The sequence below is a fragment of the Triticum dicoccoides genome, chromosome 2A (assembly GCF_002162155.2).
Source record: "Triticum dicoccoides isolate Atlit2015 ecotype Zavitan chromosome 2A, WEW_v2.0, whole genome shotgun sequence".
Lineage (NCBI taxonomy): Eukaryota > Viridiplantae > Streptophyta > Magnoliopsida > Poales > Poaceae > Triticum > Triticum dicoccoides.
The window spans coordinates 86027617-86032937 of NC_041382.1; the positions used below are offsets into that span (position 1 = coordinate 86027617).

Below are 5321 nucleotides of genomic sequence, written 5' to 3' on the forward strand. Positions count from 1 at the left end.
GATCCGTCACCACCGGGTCGTTACACGGACCCACCACCTGGCCCGTCATCCCCGGCGGAGGGGACGTCACCACAACCATAGTTGGATCCGCGGTCAGCCGTCGCCATCGCCACCACCAAGTCCGGATCCAGGCTGGACGTCGCTACCGCCACAACCACCGGCCACGCCCAACCCCACCTCCATCTTCTAGCCACGTCTAGCCGACTGGCACGCCACGCCCAACCAATCCACCCGCGCCGCCAAGCACCGCTGCCGGGATCCGCCGTGCCACCGTGCCATGGATCCGCAAGACACCGTCGCTGAAGCTGTTGTCCCGTGCCGCCCGACGTCATGCGAGGAGAAAGGGATCCACGCCGCCGCCTACTCGACCGGATCGGCGGCACACGCCGGCCGCGACCAGGGAGGGAGCTGGAGGCGGCGGACTACGAGCGACGGCTGGGGTTCGCCCCCTCGGTCGCTCGCAGAAGCGACGCGAGAGGGTTACGCGAGGGGGTTCCCTCAAATTAGAAACCTCAAATCCATATTATTACATGCAACGTAGCAATCTTTAAACGGAGCTCATTCGATCGCCGTGCCCATGTCGTACGGCCGGCTGCGCCCCCAGAGTGTTGGTTCGGTTGCTGGTAAGATAGAGTAGGGCATGGGACACGAGCCGACTCACGGGACTCAAGGCGCTGCCGTCTCCCATGCCATACTCTTTCTCGTCGGGGCCCGAAACCCATTGGACGCTGGTGGACGTCAGATCGATGATGGATCCGTCCTGGGACGAGCCGGTGACATCCACCAGGTTGCGGCACCAGGACTGCTGCACCATATGGGGCGCTGGAGAGTGTGACTCTGCATCACTGACGTCCACCGCCGCGAAGGCTGCCGCTGCCTCCCGCACCCGCCGTGAAGGGCCGAGCGCAAGCCGGGCGGCCATCTCCTCCTCGGTGCTGCGTGGGATGAGCTCGGGGCCGACGGGTCTGGAGGTGAAGGACTCAGATTCGCTGCCCACCATGCCGGAGACGTCCGGAGACCGCCGAAGGTGCATGGGTGGCGGAGGGAAGTGGATTAAAGTGGCTAGGGTTTGGTTCGGCGAGCGGATGAAGGTGAATATATGTGGGGTCGGGTGAGCCAGTGTGGGCCGGATCCGACGTGGCGACTGGCGAGCACGCCGGGATGCCTCCATATATATACACCTCATATTTGGGCTGAATATGAGGGTGCCGGTCAGCCCGTGCGTTTAAGTCCCGTTTGCCACGTCCGTCTAAGTCAAAATTTCGTGACCGGTCAATGATCCGGCGGCCCGCCTGATGAGGCAGATTTGAGGCGCGTGATTGTAGATGCTCTTAATAGCCCGTATGCACGGAATTTCCCCCGTGCATATATTCGCGACGTGGAAGTCCATCTACTCCACCCGCCGGAGCTTAATGACCTAGGTGTAATTTGCATGAGTGGCATAGAGCTTTTGCTTCACAAGCGCAGGCAGCATACAACACCGTACCGGCCATGACCACCACGCGAAGCTCGCAATCCCACAACTCCCAGCCACTGCCGATAATCCTAGTCCTCCTTGCAGCAGCAGCAGCAGCATCAACTCCCTTGATCTTACAGGCTGCTGCTGCTGCTGCAGAACAAGATGAGAAGCAGCCGATCACGCTTCCGGGTTGCCCCGACAGGTGCGGCGACACTCTCATCCCCTTCCCGTTCGGCACCAAGCCCGGCTGCTTCCGCGAGGGCTTCTAGGTCACCTGCAACGACTCCTTCACTCCCCACCGCGCCTTCCTCGCCTACGCCGGAGTAAACCAGCACATAGCCGAGATATACTACAAGGTGGGGTGGCACCATCCTGTGTGGAGGACCGACCATGGCAACACGGCCCTGGAGCTCATAGACATATCGGCGGCCGACGGCGAGGCGCGCGCTTATGGCCTCGTTTCGTCCCTCTGCAACGCCGCCAACCTCAGCGGCGACTACGTCGCCAAGTGCCAGAACCTGGCGCTGGGCGAGAGGGGCCCGTTCCTGCTGTCGGTGACGCGCAACCTCCTCGTCGGCGTGGGCTGGAGGGTGGAACCCAAGATCATGAGCTACCTGTGGTCAGCGTACCGGAACTCCACCTATGAGTTCTCGCTCGCCTGCCTCTCGGACCTTATGGGCATGCCCAAGCTCCTGCAGCTGGCGACAAATGGGTCATGCTCCAGCCGGGGCTGCTGCCAGGCCGCGCTGCCGGAGGCGGCTCCGCTCACCGACTTCGGGACGTGGTTCACCATCGAGGACAACCCCATGTGGCAGACCAACCCGTGCACCTACGCCATGGTGGTGGAGAGCGACTGGTACCGCTTCTCCACGCCGGACCTGTACGGCGTCGAGGTGCTGCCCAGGAGGTACCCGAGGGGCGTCCCCTTCGTGCTCGACTTCTCCATCCGGAACGGTGCATGCCCGGGGAAAGGCCAGAAACCACCTCCGGACTACGCCTGCGTCAGCGGCAACAGCTATTGCGCCAACGCGACTGGTGGTGCTGCCCATGGCTATGTCTGCAGGTGCTTGGAACACTACGATGGCAACCCTTACATCGCCAATGGATGCCAAGGTGTACTAAGCCTTAATTCGTACCAGTATCTCTTTTTTACTCCAGATCTCAAACTTTTCTTGGTGTTGCGAAAACCAGATTTTAAACCTTTAACCTTTTTTGTTTTGTCTTCAGACATCGACGAGTGTAAGCTCCGAAAACTGAATCCTGAGTTGTACCCTTGTTCGAGTGATGGGATCTGCAAGAACAGGCTGGAAGGCTATGACTGTCCATGCAAACTCGGAATGAAAGGCGACGGTATAGAAGGAACTTGCACCGATAAATTCCCCCTGGTAGCACAGGTGATTGTGGGTAAGCACAAAAACATCGCACCACATTAATCGATTACAACCGTCTTTCTGTCCTTAGCAGCACACATGTCTCGATCTAGCTTTTGCTAAGAATTTTTTCCTACTTTCAATTTTTTTAATTTGTACACATTTTCTATTATGGGTTGTTACTTAGTATTTAATCTAAATGAGTCCCATTAGCCCATTACTCTATCGCCAATGGGGACTTATATGCGGGCTATTTTTTAAGAAATGAAGGTTGAAACCTCTGGCCTCTGCATCATTACGATACACGACCATCTTGATTTATGTGGTGTTAGATTGGAGTATGAGCCCTAAAGGTGGATGGGGAAACAAACTCTGTGATTTCAAAGCCTCTTTGATTCACATGATTATGAAAACTTGAGAAGGGGAAAATGTGAGTATAGGCATGTTCATTTGAATCCTACATGATTTTGGTTTATTAATCTATCACATAAAGTACAAAGGGATTCTTCCAAGATAATTGAGTGGATGATTTTTTTTCTGTGAAATGTAGTACGAACCAATCCTTTGTAAACATTCCTATATGATTCAATCATACAACACAGATGACCAACATAGGAAAAATTCCTAAGGGATTCATATGCTCCATAATTCCTATAAAAATCCTTTGAGTTGAAAAGGCCCTTACAAGGAATCCTCGGATGTTCTGGGTGAATTTCTTTGGCTTCTACTCAGCTATCGACATATTAATTAAAGGTGGTTCTTCACACCAAACCGTCTAATATAGTCTCCTATTATTACCCACCCATAAAGTATGATGGTTTACATCGTCCTTGATAACATTTGTGAGCTATTTGCTGTAGTTTTTTCCATAGTGGTGACAAATTCAAAGTGTATTATTAAAATAATTGATTAGTTTTTATATTCTCCTATGCAGATAGATTAAATTATTCAAAGTTTTAGTGATGTGAAATCATTTTGTTTTGTGTCCACATAGGTGGAATAGGTGGCATTTTTATCATTGCGGCTATATCATTCCTTATTCTTCTTCGCAAAGAGAAACAAAAGACAAGAGAGTTTTATCAAAAGAACGGCGGGCCTACGTTAGAGAAGGCAAAGTTCATAAAACTTTTCAAAAAGGAGGAGCTCAAGCCAATTTTGAAGAGTAGCAATTTCATTGGAAAAGGTGGCTTTGGCGAAGTTTATAAGGGCTTTCTTGATAATGAAGAAGTTGCGGTAAAGAAGCCAATTAGTGGTACTATGCTAGAGAATGAACAGTTTGCAAACGAAGTCATCATTCAATCTCGAGTAATCCACAAGAACATCGTTAGGCTCATACGTTGTTGCCTAGAAGTTGATATCCCGATGTTGGTCTATGAGTTTCTCTCCAATGGTAGCCTTGATGACATTCTTCATGGCAAAAAGAAGGTGGCGCTCAACTTGGGTGTGCGTTTAAGTATTGCTGTCGAATCAGCGGATGCTCTAGTCTATATGCACTCAAAAACCAATGCCAAAATCATACATGGTGATGTTAAACCTGCAAATATACTCTTGGATGATAAGTTTGCGCCGAAGATATCAGACTTTGGCATATCAAGGCTGATTGCGAGAGACAAAACACACACCGGATCTGTCATTGGTGACATGAGTTATATCGATCCAGTGTATCTACAAACAGGCCTACTAACCGAGAAAAGTGATGTCTACAGTTTTGGTGTTGTCATACTGGAACTTATTAGTGGGCAGAAAGCTACACATTCTGACGGCGGCAGCTTAGTAAACAGTTTCCTTGAAGCTGGGAAGAAAGAGAAGAAAGTGACAGAGTTGTTTGACAAGGAAATTGTAGCCGAAGGAGATTTGGAGATTCTTGATAGTTTGGCAGCGATCGCTTTGGAATGCCTTAACCTTGATGTGGATCAAAGACCATCGATGACAGAGGTAGTAGAGCGCCTTCTCATAATGAACCGGTCTCGTAAGTGGTAACTTGCTTGCATGTATATGTCGTGTCAAATAAGAGGTGGTGACGTTTATCTTATATTGTTGTTGTGAACAAAAGCATGTAAGGTAGGAACGGAGAAGGTTTCACATTGGTTCCAAGAAAATTTGTAATATATTGTTGAGCTTTTTTTCTATACCAACATACCAACATTTGTTAAATAAAGAACATGTAAATAAACGCATTTATCGGTTTGCAATTTCCCTCTATTTTATTCCTTCATAATATACTAATGTTTGTAAAAAAAACATGTATATGGTCACATACAATGGCGAAGTTCAATAAATAAAGAACATGTAAAGAAATACACTTATCGGTTTGCAATTTCCCTCCATTTTTTATTTCATGTGATTTCAGTTTTTTAATCATTTTTTTGTATTAACCTAGCCTTTTCATTTCAATTCGGGATTCTACAAAGGTCCTGAGTTCTAGGAATTAATGACTTCATTTAATAAGCGCATTTTCCATCTCGGCATTGTGACATTTCCCTGAATTTTTG

General features: G+C 49.5%; 1 pseudogene; it reads left to right on the forward strand.

Moving 5' to 3' along the window:
- The first annotated feature begins 1416 nt into the window (after nt 1-1416).
- On the forward strand, nt 1417-4981 carry LOC119353477 (annotated as a pseudogene).
- Nucleotides 4982-5321: the final 340 nt, after the last annotated feature.